Here is a 14584-nt window from a genome sequence, read left to right on the forward strand (position 1 = left end):
GTGAGAAAATAATTACAGAATTTTCCTTTTTGGGTGAACTATTCCTTTAATCAGAATGTCTTATTCCTTGAAATTTAATCAGAAATGTTACTGTACCAACTGGAGAAGTGTCTAAAAATGAAGTATATTCTCCAAATCCCACAGTAGAATTGCAAGAATTGGAAAAGTCAATATCAAGGCTTTGCTGTTGATATTGGTGTCTACAGGCATTAATGTGCCACTACAAATTCCCCGGCTCAGACGTGCTGGCACTGATGTCAAAGTGTGCCCAACGCTGCTTTAACTTTACCTGGCCTCATGGCAACTTTGACTGAATGCTTCACCACGACAAGCTCAAGAGGAACAAACTACATCAGACGGAGCCTCCAACATCGGTGATTTATGTCATTTTAGCACTGTCATGTAACGAAAAAAAAATTTCCCCTCACAGATGTAACATTTGTTTATTCTTTGTATTTATGGCACACTGAAAACCACATTGGAGAGAGGCTGGAAATTTATTTTTCAGAAACAGAGAGAGAGGGCGAGTGAGAGACATGCATTGGTTTGAAAGCCACGGCTTGGAGCTGGCTATGTTTGCAAATGTTTAGTCTGGGACATGAGCTAATAGAAAACTAGAAAGACAGAAAGAACGTAATGAGCCAAAGACTATTAAAACACATTGACTGTGTAGAAATTGAGCACTTCTTTTCGAATATATAAAAAACAGGACTGCCAATGTGAGCTGAAAGCGTGTTTATTATGGCCACAGTCCAGACTATAAAGATAGGGCTGTATGGCAATATCAATGTCCTTTGATCAGACAAGAATGTTTGCGTTCTTTCAGTTGTTTGTGCGTGCTGTGCATATGTCCATGTGAAGCGGGAATAAATACTGCTGCATTTGTTTAAAGATTATTTACTTTTGCTTATTGACCATTGCATTTGGATTTACTTGACAAATTATCTTTAAGAATGACTATGACTGCAACTTTACTACTACTACGGTAGTGTGATAGTATGGATACGGAATCTACCAGCAGGTTCTACTTCTAACTGGACCATGCTAACCAGCCACACCCTGATATCATGGTCATCATCACCTCACTAAACCTCTACAGCTCTGGCCACTTTATAGTTTTTCACTTTCAAGAGGACATGAAATCAAAATTTACCCTATTTACTTGATAAATACATGCTTTGTTTCAAACCGTGCATGATTCAGCATAGGGGTAGGCGATATACGGATAGTTTCTATCCCTGTTGTCCAATACGCCTTCACATGTTTTCTGTTTCCTAATGTCATCATTTTCCAAAGTTTGTGGTACTTGAGAGCATTTTCTAAAGTCTTCTTTTTGGTGGAGAAAAATGCTGTTCCAGTGTGTATAAGGACAGGAGTAAACATGACAAAATCAATGCATTTTCAACCAAAATATTATTAGTGTTGACGTGGCCTAAATAATAGCGTGTATTTATTTCTAGTATAAAGATGCCAAAAAGTGTTCCAGTATCTAATGGAAAGCTAAATTTAAAACAAGAAATTGGGTAAACACATGCGTGTTGGAGAGGCCTGATTCAGAATCAAAACTAATGCTTAATGTTCAACTAAAGAGATGGCTGACGTTTTGCTTGGACTGAAAAATGCAGCCTGCTCTCCTGATCTCATGAAAATTACATGACTGCAAAATTTTTGGGACATGAAATTACGTGGTTCATTCCACGTGCATCGCTGCAGTTTCGAGGTGAAATGTCGACAGGGGGCGCTAAAAGCAAGTTAAATGTTCCCCGAAAAAGATGATGTTTATAAGGTCAAGACATTATTGAGTTTTAAAACAAAACCTACCACCCTAACCTAAACCTTTAACTGAAAACTAACCAAAAGGGTCATAAAAAGCAAACGTACATTTAATGTACATTTACATTAAAAACCTCTTCTTTTCTTCTAGTTTTAAATTAACGAAACCGACATCCCTAAACCCAACACTTAACTGACAGTGTCATAAAAGAAAATGTGACATGAAAAACACAATAGCTGAAGCAACATCATCATTTTGTGGCTTTTATGACACTTTAGGATCACGTGTCGACTCACATGCTTTGCTGTACTCATAACCTGGTCTTCCATGTTCAAAGTCCAACTCTCTCTCAGTTGAGCTACCGTGCAACTTAATCAAGCTTGATTAAGGTTGTAGCTGGTTACATAAATGCAAGCCTTAAAATATATCGTCTTTTAAATCATGCGTTATAATAAAAGAGTTTAGATTACATAATATGGCATTGTGAGTAACGGCGAAAAATGTTTATGAACTATTAATCTAAATATTTATAAATTATTAATCTACTGTTTTACTCATGATTCATGTGAAAGTGAATAAAAGTCATTATTATAGCACCTCTAGTGTTTATACAGTTGTGCTCAAAGTTTGCATATCCTGGCAGAAATTGTGAAATTTTGGCATTGATTTTGAAAATATGACTGATCATGCAAAAAAAAACAAAAAAAAACGGTCTTTTATTTATGGATAGTGATCATATGAAGCCATTTATTATCACACAGTTGTTTACACACCCCTGAATGTTTGGCCTTGTTACAGACCCACAAGGTGACACACACAGGTATGGCAATTAAAGGTTAATTTCCCACACCTGTGGCTTTTTAAATTGCAATTAGTGTCTGTGTATAAATAGTCAATGAGTTTGTTAGCTCTCACATGGATGCACTGAGCAGGCTAGATACTGAGCTATGGGGAGCAGAAAAGAACTGTCAAAAGACCTGCGTAACAAGGTATTGGAACTTTATAAAGATGCCTTGAAAATGCCAGTCAGTACTGTTCAATCACTTATTAAGAAGTGGAAAAACTGGGGATCTCAGGTAGACCAAGAAAGATTTCAGCCAAAACTGCCAGAAGAATTGTTCGGGATACAAAGAAAAATCCACAGGTTAACCTCAGGAGAAATACAGGCTGCTCTGGAAAAAGACGGTGTGGTTGTTTCAAGGAGCACAATACGACAATTCTTGAACAAAAATGAGCTGCATGGTCGAGTTGCCAGAAAGAAGCCTTTACTGCGCCAATGCCACAAAAAAGCCCGGTTACAATATGCCCGACAACACCTTGACACACCTCACAGCTTCTGGCACACTGTAATTTGGAGTGACGAGACCAAAATAGAGCTTTATGGTCACAACCATAAGTGCTATGTTTGGAGAGGGGTCAACAAGGCCTATAGTGAAAAGAATACCATCCCCACTGTGAAGCATGTTTGTGGCTCACTATATAAAAAACATCCAGTGAGCAGCAGTTCTGTGGACGGAAACGCCTTGTTGATGAGAGAGGTCAACAGAGAATGGCCAGACTGGTTCAAACTGACAAAGTCTACGGTAACTCAGATAACCGCTCTGTACGATTGTGGTGAGAAGAATATAATCTCAGAATGCTATTCTGAGATGCGGGTTGGCGCTGTTTTGGTTGCACAAGGGGGACCTACACAATATTAAGCAGGTGGTTTTAATGTTGTGACTGATCGGTGTATACTATTATAAAAACATCTAAAATTTTGCTATATACATTTTTGCTAATATCACTCAAAATTAATTCAGTGCTCTATGATTTTCTGATGAAAAAAAAAGGTTTGTCAGTAATCCTTCATTGAAAATATATTTTTTGGTATGTTATCCTGTTTTAGAAATATATCACATTCCGTAATTTAAATGGGTTGCGAACACATATCATGTTGCCTTTAAGACTCACCTTATAAGGCCGTAAGAACCTGACAAAAGCTCCAGAAACAGTTGTTTCTAGAATTGGAGCCCATTTGCATGCCTAACAGACAAACATTTTGCTGAACATTGTCATCTTTTGAAAATCCTTTAGGAAATAAACAAACATTTCAGAATGGAAAGGGCCGGACTCACCTGAGTTGTAATGTTCAGGTGGAGTGGAACTTAATTGAGTTACTAAAGTTTGCGCCAAACAGATTATTTGAACAGAATGGCAGTCATTAGCTACTTGAACCATGCAATTACTCATTTACAGAGGTCTCCAACCCATGATTGTCACAAATTTGGAAATTTGATTGAAATCACCTTTCCGAAAAATCAGTGCTGGTACCAACCCTTTTCTTTTTGATTTATGCAAGCAAAACGTAAAGCCTTCCGCTCGACTTGCTCAACGCTCACACTTTGGTCCAGCTCTAGTCTGCGACTTGCAGGCTGATGAATGATGATGCCCTTAGGGTGCACAAGACCAGCATACTCCACCGACTCCAGCTGGTGTTGCTAAGAACTGTATTTGAGTTTGACGGCTATTCTAACAACATTATACCCCTGTCACCCAGGGGAAAAGAACTACAAATTAAGTGATGACAAACATATTTTGATTATTTCCCTTTTGTTGGCCAACTAAGACATGGTTTTGGTTTCAAGAGTTAACATAGTTAAGGGCCATTAAACAATGCGGTCATCTTCTGCAGTCTAGAGTTGGAAAAACGACTATTCTATACAGTGTATGTGTGGCCTTAAAAAGAAGAAATATGAATGGCCGCACAGCTCCTGAGATGGGTTTTTGTTAAGCCAATCACTTGATCTGTAAATGCCATGTGACTCCTTTGAAGCAGCAGGAAAATTATGTCCTGACAACAGTCCCAAGCCCTTCACTACTGACCATCTTGAGCTATGTCACAGGCAGCAGACAGGTAAAATGATAGGCCCATTTCACACTTTTAAGAGCCCTCCAAAAATATGTTACAAGTAAAACATCTTTTATTATAAAATGACATATATTATATGTTGCTTGCAAAAAAAATTTCATTGGAATACTGGCTACTTCTGAATGGCCATCAATGGAGAAAGATGCTTTGCGAGGCTAAGTGGTTATAACTTACATATTAAGATTTGTTCACGCTACAACAATTGCATTATTTTGGGGGCCTGGGTAGCTCAGTGGTGAAAGACGCTGGCTACCACCCCTGGAGTTCTCTAGTTCGAATCCCAGGGCATGCTGAGTGACTCCAGCCAGGCCTCCTAAGCAACCAAATTGGCCCGGTTGCTAGGGAGGGTAGAGTCACATGGGGCAACCTCCTCATGATCGCTATAATGTGGTTTGTCTCGGTGGGGCGCGTGGTGAGTTGAGCCTGGTTGCCGCGGTGAATGGCGTGAAGCCTCCACAATCGCTATGTCTCTGTGGCAACGTGATCAACAAGCCACGTGATCAGATGCATGGGTTGATGGTCTCAGATGCGGAGGCAACTGGGATTCGTCCTCCACCACCCGGACTGAGGCGAATCACTACGCGACCATGAGGACTTAAAAGTACATTGGGAATTGGGCATTCCAAATTGGGAGAAAAAGGGGAGAAAAAAACAAAAACAAAACAATTGCATTATTTTCACTCCAGAGCTTTTGTTGCAAAACTAAAGTTCATCTTGTTAGCGTCTCCCTCACCAGCCCTCACCAGGAACTGAGGCATCCATGCATGGATATGTTCCATTGTGTATTCATACTTAAGGCTTAAATGTACGTAGGCCTATCTAATTTACGGATGGCTCCCAATGGTCTGCCAACAACTGAATAGTAGATTAATGAGGTCAACTAATTTATCTTGTTTTTCCTAATGTTTATGTTTAGTTTTTATATTTTTAGTGGCATCGCTTGATTTAATGTGCTGACAGTATGCTGTGCTTTAGCTGTTAGACTGCTTGCACGATAGAACCCTCTCGTATTCCCTTCAAAGCATCACACGGCCACAGCCATAAACATTCAGATGGATGTCTTGGGCTGTTGCATTGCATCCCACACTGTTTTTTGCATTGTAACTACGACAAGGATGCACCTTTTGTAAACATCCTCTGAGAAGTGTAAACTACATGGGCTTTCTTAAAGGAATATTTCACCCAAAAATTACAATTATCTCATTTACTCACCATCATGTCATCCCATGTGTATGACTTTCTTTCATCTGCTGAACTCAAATTAAGATTTTTAGAAGAATTTCTCAGCTCTTTTAGACCATACAATGCAAGTGAATGGGTGCCAAAATTTTGAAGCTCCAAAAACCACATAAATCAGCATAAAGGTAATCCATAAGACTCCAGTGGTTAAATCAATGTCTTCAGAAGCAATATGATAGGTGTGGGTGAGAAACAGATAACTTTTACTTTCTTCTTCTTGTGTTTTTGGTGATTAACATTCTTCATGCATATCGCCCCCTACTGGGCAGGGAGAATATTTTCTAGAAAAAAGGACTTCATTTTTGATCTGTTTCTCACCCACACCTCTCATATCATTTCTGAAATATGGATTAAAACACTGGAGTCGTATGGACTACTTTTATGCTGCCTTTATGTGCTTTTTGAAGCTTCAAAAGTTTGGCACCCATTCAATTGCATTGTATAAACCTACAGAGCTGAAATATTCTGCTAAAAATCATAATTTGTGTTCTGCAAAAGAAAGACATTCACATCTGGGATGGCATGAGGGTGTGTAAATGATGAGAGAATTATTATTTTAGGTGTACTATTCCTTTAAGACCGATTATATAGGATGGAAAATATATTTGAGGACACAATTGCCTTTGATACAATAAAAGCATAACTTGCAAATGCGTTTCGGTCTTACTACTTTTTTTATGCACATCAACAGGTTTGACTGACAAGGCGCCATTGAAATAAAACTCCCTGTGTACACACGCATAACCTTTATAAATAACTCAGAGTGGTAGAAAGAATGTTGCCACATCATTTAGGGTGGGTATAAAATGGACAGTGTTTTTAGCATGTCTTTCTTATTTTTGGCTCTCATGAATGACAGCCATGCCAAGAAAGAGAAAACCAGACTAGAAGAACATGCTATAATTTATGTCTTGAAAATTGAAGAGATGTCTGTCGAAAATAATAATTCTAAAAATGGTACAAATGGCTTCTAGTTTTGTTGGTCAGTTGCGGAGGAGACAATTGGCTTCTTCCTAAAATAAGATACAATATGCTAAGAGAGTGGAGTGCAGTTATTAGAGAGATAAATGTGTTTGCTTCTGGGACTGAACAGAAAGCTGGAAGTGGTCCTTGTGGACACATGAACCACAGAGGAGCGGACTCAAACACAAACACTGAGATTAGGAGGTGGGACCAGATGACTAAATGGCAAGAAAGCCAACTTTCACTTTAGCAGAGCGATGGAGGCAGAGCACAGGCAGAACAACAGGTTTTAAATGAATGACTTGGAATGTCTATTTCTCGTATTTTGTTGATAATTAAAATGAAAAGCTCTCCCAAAAATGAAAATTCTGCCATTATATTTCATGTAAGCTTTTTGAACTCATATGGCTCAGTTTTTTCAATTTTCGTGAGAACACTAATCGTGAGAACACTAATCCTAAGCGCAATTTTCATGCCAGCGCAATGTGCAAGTCTGTAAAGAACTTGTCTCATGTCTGGGAGCGACAGCGCGTCTCACACAGTTCTGGGAGCTAGGGCTGGGTGATAGGACGATGTTATCGGATATAGATGATGTCTTACAAAGATGCCGAATGTGGCACTCAATTGACAGATGATGATTGACAATATCGGGAAATGGCAAAACCATGGATCTGAGAAGTCACCAAATGGGCTTTATTAAACAGTGGTCAGGGTGTGAATCTAGGACCCACCACACGCCAAATGCGATGAGGCTGAATCCAGTTCGCAAACTCCTCGTCCAAAAATGTCCGGGTAATTTTGCTCATCTACTTGCAACAGGCAGGCGACCTGTAAGATGTCTCGGAGTGACACATGACAAAAGAAATGCTGTTAGTCACAAAGACACGCACTTGAAGAAACAAACATTATTATATTTTTAAGAACAGATGAAAGAAAAGCCGTCAATACCCGTGTCTAATTCGTTGTTTGTTCAGAGACGTGCAAATGATCTCCGATCATCTCGGGAGGTGCTGTGAGGTTTAGTTCGCTTTATTTCCACGGACCAGTTCGCGGTTAACATGCATTGTTATAGAAACAAAGATGAAAGAGATTAATTCATAATATAATACAAGACACGTTCACCTTGAACCTAAACTTGAGTTCTATTTTCTTTTCTTTAGGCAGCATTTACTGTATTACCAAAACACAATACAAACACATATTTGATAAGAACACACATTTGGCAGCATTATTTTGGGAACACCAGGGAATTTATTAGGCTTTACTGTTATTATTATTATCTTTACATTTATAATTGTCTTTAGCTCTTAATCTGTATGCTATTAGTAATTTTCCAACAGTTGCTGTTGAAGGATGCTTGCGTGATAGCAAGTGAGCCGTTGGAGACGGTAAATGTTTGGATTTGAGGAGGTGGTTAAATAAGATTTTTTGATCACTTCATATTTTTATTTTTTTCGTTTAAAGTGCAATTTGAATTTAGAAACATCTTTTATGTTTTTCTTGTTTCGATAAATGAATTTAATTTTTAAAGCAAAATCAAAAAAGCTAAAATATTCACTGACCCTCGGCAGGGGGGTTGATGATATAATCGTATATACTGCGATATTTTTTAAGGTAATTATCAATAAAATATTTTTTACATATCGCCCAGCCCTACTGGGAGCACTATGTTTGTGCGTTCCTCCATCCAGATATTTTTCAAAAGTGTCAATAATCTTTCACTAGTTTCAAGTTACATCTCATCCCCACTTGCATCCAAAATTCTAAATGCCGAGTAATTTTTTGTTACTACACACACGAGAATCAATGTCATTTTGGCATCAATGACATCGATTCAGTCTGCTCCTCACACAAAACTATCAAGACTTGGAATATAGTGCATGAGTCATTTAGACTGTTTTGGTAAATTTATAGTGCTTTTAGTCCTTTTTGGAGCTTGACAGCTGTGGTCAATATGTGTCAAAGAGTTGAGAAATGATTCTTCAAAAATTCCACTAAAAAAATAACAGCATTTAGGTTTGAAATGAAATGAGGGTGAGTAAATAAATCTTTTTTGGGCAAACTTTTCTTTTAATACCAAAAAGGAACCACCAAATAATTGACAACCATAAAAAAGTTCTATCATTTTTAAAAAAACAATTATTTTTTTTTAACAAACAGTACTTAGCCTAGGCCTATCAATATCACAAATATCATTCCTGTGAGGCAGTTATTTTTATAAGTCTCATGTTTTTTCATGGTTTTGACAATTCCTGCCACTGCCTCACCAATAATTAAATAAATATACAAATATCAGCATATTTTTCAAGTAGTGGCTGGAGGATTTAATAGGTGTCTTTTACATTTGACAGAATCTGTCTTAGACAATCACCAAAAAAGCCCTCAAAAACCCCAAACTGACAGTCTTTAAACATACCCATACTCTGTCAGCATTACCATTTGTAACACTTCCATTTTTATTTGTTTATTTGAATTTTTTTCACACATACAAAGGCTGGTCACTCCACATTTCCCACAAAAATGTGGATAATGTCAACACCATGCTGGCGTTAGTGACTGTTTAGAGTTTAACTGTCATAGTTCCAACTGAAGAGCCAATGATTTTGAAGAGAATGAAAATAGTAAGAGAAAATGTTGTCCTGTACTATTGTGTATCTGCATAACACTGGAACAGAATGAACTAGATAATTACATTTTCAGAAGAAAATGTGAGTGGTGCTTGTCCAGACAAAACTTACCATCACAATGCAAAGGTCCCAAGATGTGGCTCGGGCCCCTCCAATGATATAAATCTATGGAATTTTTTCAATGGCTTAATAATGATTTCGGGGCAGAACAATCTATTTGTCAACCAATGGAAGACAGGAGGAGTGTTTGGGGAAACCTGTTTGAACAATCAGTATTTTTACAATTCTGTTTGGTGAAGCTAGCAAAATTACAAACCTTTCGCCTTTCCGAAATAAGTCCGATTATTCCATGATGACTAATTTCATTTAGTTTTTCTGACTAATTTAACAAAACCTGAAGATATTCAAGTTATCTCTTTGCAATTATTTTTTATGATAAAAAAATATCATTGCTAAAGAAAGTAGCTATAAAACTTGCTTTGGCTGCACCAAGTGCAAATACCACATTCCAGGCCGAACGATAGCCATTAAAACAGAATAGGGTGAGGGGACACACCTTTGCCCTCTGAGAGCACACAATGTGAAGACAGTGATATACAACAGGGCCATTACGAAGCTTAACAGAGGTCAAAGGGTTGTCAGTGCAAATCTCAAGCATGCAGTAATCCTCACAGGAAGTACATCAGAAATCGTTGAGCCAGGACAAAGAGACAAAAAAATGGTCTTTACACAGTGAAATGAAATTTTCTTAGTCTCTACATCAATGGATGTAAGTTTAGGGAAGACTAGGGCTAGATGTCACACAGACAGGTAGTCACAAGTGTACATAAGTGACTATGAGGTTTTCGGTCAGTTACAAAATTTGAATTACACAAATGCTTGTTTTCTCCAGCAGTGACTTTGCATAGCAGTTTCAAACACTTACTACAATTGACCCTTCACTAAGCCCCGCCTTAAAAGTGTTTGGGACCAATCCTGTCTTAGCAACTGCTGCCAGGCTGCCATTACTCTGATATGGGTTTGCTATTTTCCAATGAAAGTCTACGGTAGTGGAGTAGTTTTAAGCAGGATTTTATCAAAATTATCCAAAAAATTCGTAAAAGTGACATGAGGTACCCAGAGAGGATAAACACAGTGTTTTTCTTTCTTTAAAAATTAAAACAATAAATAAAATAACAGTCAAGAAGGGCATGCTATGTATTATACTGCCCTCATTATCAAATGAGCATGATTAACAATAACATGAGGACACCTACATTTCCTCCAAGGTAAATTAAAGCTAATGTCTAAACATTAATTCATTTACGTATTAATTCAAGTCTTAGTAAAGGTGATTTATAAGCAGTTCTGTTCACTTACATTAATATTATCAAGTGTGTAATCGCTATCATATGACACTTTTCTCTCTTCAAGTGACTGTGATAATCGTTTTTCTTTATTCTGATTCAGTCTCTGCAGTTATCAATCAAATTACAGTGTAAGTTAACGATTTCTGTTACAAAAAACATTTACAATGTCACTATTCATTCCAGCCCACTTGAGAATATTACTGATTCCATTTATGAGAATATTTCATGAAAAAACTTGCCGTTCACGGCAATCTCCCATTCATTCCAATAGGGAGTTCTGCAGAGCATGTCAGAGCGACCATAACCAAGGGGGGCGGAGCTTAGCAAAGGGTCAATTGTCTCATATATGACAATCTTTGTGAATTCTATCCTTAAAGTTCCAAAATCATATTTTTGCTATAGCTGTTGAGTAAATAAATGAACACATTTAAAATCACACGGGCATACAGCACATTAACAGCTTAACTATATCATGAAGGTAGACTTTAACCAAAAGGTTAAACTGCGTTCTTTGGGTAAGGGTATTTTTCATAAATGTTAGATTGGGACAGGTTGTAAGATGTGTAAGACATTTTACAGTTCCTGAACTGTTTTGTGCATATTTACCATTTATATATATATTTTAGTGAACAACACCGATAGTCAATGAAACTTTATTTCAATGAATAAAGTTTGTATGCTTTCAGGAGACAACTTTTATGATACTTTTATAGTGCTTTTTTGTCCTTTCTAATGCACGACTGTGACATGCCTTAATAAAATTCCTAATTTTTCTTTGCAATTTAGTCTTTAAGGTGGGCAACTCTTTTCCGGACCAGGGGATGCTCCTCCTTGATAATTTCTCTAGGTTTGGTCCTCTTTGATTTTGTTTGGGGGGGGGGGGTGGTGTCATAAGTTGACCCGGCCATAGCCTCATCCATATTTTTCAGCTGTAGCTCTTCTTCTTTTCCATTCAGTACAAGCCTATGTTGTATATTGTCAAGAATGATGTCTCATTTTACTATGAGCACGAGTTTGTGCGAGAGCAGAATTTCGTGTTCGTAACATCAGTCTGGAAGAAGAATGATGTTGTAATTGGTGCACACTGGTCTTTGAATTTTTGTGTACACTGAACAGGAAACTGTGAGTCTTTAAACGTGCAACTTGAGATGGATCACATTGGTCGGCTAGTTATCCAACAACCAACTACTCGATTAGTGAGGTCAACATATAGATTTTCCACCGGCTTGTTGATTTTGACATAATTTAGTTTTGCACATCCCTAGTGTCTTGTAATGTGTGTTCGGCCTTAATGTCATCCAAAAACTCTCAAAGCCAACACTTGTTGGACCGGTTTTCCAAAAACACATGGTTTCTGCTATTTTGGATGTTAAAAGTCAATCCTGATGTAGAAAGATGACTTATGTCCATGTTGACTTGATTTTGGGAGAGGTTGGCAAATTTTCATTACACCATGTGTGCGAAACCAATTACGCTATCACGGTTAAATGAGAACAAAACATGACATCTCAAAGAATACTTGTAATTTTACAGAGCCTTTTCAAATACTATCAATTAAACAGCTTGTGATTATGTGGCACAGACACTCACCCTCACTGTCAGCCTCCTTCACACCCTCTTCTTTTCACTGTTTGATTGCAAACAACTCTTTCTTCAGCTGGCGAGCTTCTTTTCGCAATTCATCACTGTGGAAAGCCATTCAACCAAGAGCTGGAATTAATTTGCAGTCTTGGAAGGAATACATTCTCAATAAGTCTAGTAAAATGCAGAAAGGAATAACATGTTGTGGAAGGAAAAACATGAGTAGCACATTTTTTTTCCCATACACCAATAGAAGATATTTTCCTGCTATCTGAGATGAATCATTCAGATTATGATAAAAGTGGTTTACTGTCATAATATGAAATTTACATGAAAATAACCAACACTATTTTCAATGTACTCAATGGACCAAATGTTTCAATTTCAAATCTTTATTTGACCATTTTTAAAAGTACAATTTCAAATTTAGGTAAAACATTTAATGCATGTGATTAAATACTCAACTTTGCAATGCAATATCACAAAACAAATACAATTAACAATAACCCACTGGTGCCAATTTCTCATTTGTCTGAACCATTTTGGTCATATACAGTGGAGTCCTAATGTCTGAGACCACACTGGAATTCTGGGGTTCAAAATTGTATTAAAACCTGGAAATACACTTTAAAAAATTATAGATTTTGAAAAATGTAAAACAAAGAAACTTTATGACGTAAAAAGCATATTTAAGATGCTGCTAAATTTGTGAAATTGACCATTTTAAGTGCTGTTAACTGCAGAAGGTCAGATTTCATGCTTTATTAAAGTACACAGGATGCTCTTTGGAATATTCTCAATCATGCTGGACATCATCATCAGGTTTTGCGTTTCATTCCATTCCAACTCGAGTGCATGCTGTCATTAAAGCAAAAGTAATCTAAGAAATTCATGTTAATTTTTCAATTAAACTTTTCCCTCAAATTGTTATGCTGATAATATAGTTTGTAATTTTAAAAGCAGTATTAAATCAGAATGTTCGACCCCAATGTATGATTTAAAAGTTTGAAAAATCAATAAAATAAATGAATGTTGCACTAATTATTGCTTTCTTTCGGCAATAATTTCTTTAAGCGAACATAACCCAGAGCTGCACACATCTCCACAGCTTTGGGTTTTCCAACCAATTAAGATTCTCATTTCACAATTTACAATGCGATTGTGTGTTCACATAAAACAGGATTAAAACCAACAATTATCTTAGGCACAGCCTTCCAATATGTGTCAGGAACATATATGTGCATTAGAAGTATAAAATTCTCTAATAAATCGTGTGGCGCCTGTTAGATGAAAAGTTCAGCAAGATTTCCGAACAGGCCAGGGTTCTGGCACCTCAAGCGGAGATGTTGTGGCTGAACCAGTACAGCTCAATCCCACTGAACTCCAGCAGTGAGGCCTCATTCTGACCTTGAGCATGACTGTGGACTTAATCAGTGCTCTTCAACTTACATACATCAAGGTACTGCACCCAAGAATGCTTAAAACTAGGGTACGTTCATTTATACTATCAGATCTGGGTTGAAAAGTGAAAGGCTGCATTTTAAAACCCGCAGGTGGCGATGCTTGTTGGCTCGTTTGTCAATGCGAGGACTTGCTTTGTTTAGAGCTGCAAAACTGTGAACGAGCTTCCCTCTAAAGCTTTCATGAATGGGCAATGACTTCGGCAATCATTTCGGGTTCTTAGCAAAACCAATTGTTTGCCTTTAGAAGAACTGTGCATATATATACATGTATATGGCAGAGTGCATTTACATAGTGACAATTTTATTATTTTTGTTTGACTTAAATGTGAGATTTTATAATTTGAAGATCTATGTTTTGCACTACTTAGGCTTATAGCTCACTCTGGACTTAATTTGCTGCTATTTTGAGTAGTGTTTGAGGAAATTTTCTTTGCAATAAACATTCTTTAATCCCACGTCCCAACGAAAAAACGATTAACCATTCGTGAAACCTAGCGGTTATCCGAATGTTAAAAACTGTGTAACAGTTAAAGGCAGATAGCCGCGGTTCCTCCGGCTCTTGGCGGCCGGCAGCGGCCCCTCCATCCCCAGGCAGACGGCCACGGCTGCTCCCCTGGCTGACGGCAGCAGCGAGGATTCTGCGACAGCACATCCCTCCTCCCTCCCGGGTTTCGGCA

At 37.7% G+C, this 14584-nt stretch overlaps 1 pseudogene; it reads right to left on the reverse strand.

The window, feature by feature from the left end:
* LOC127432658 (spliceosome-associated protein CWC27 homolog) overlaps positions 1-14584 on the reverse strand; it is a 76061-nt pseudogene that overhangs the window by 22857 nt on the left and 38620 nt on the right.

The sequence above is a fragment of the Myxocyprinus asiaticus genome, chromosome 42 (genome assembly GCF_019703515.2).
Source record: "Myxocyprinus asiaticus isolate MX2 ecotype Aquarium Trade chromosome 42, UBuf_Myxa_2, whole genome shotgun sequence".
In the NCBI taxonomy this organism is placed as follows: Eukaryota; Metazoa; Chordata; class Actinopteri; order Cypriniformes; family Catostomidae; genus Myxocyprinus; species Myxocyprinus asiaticus.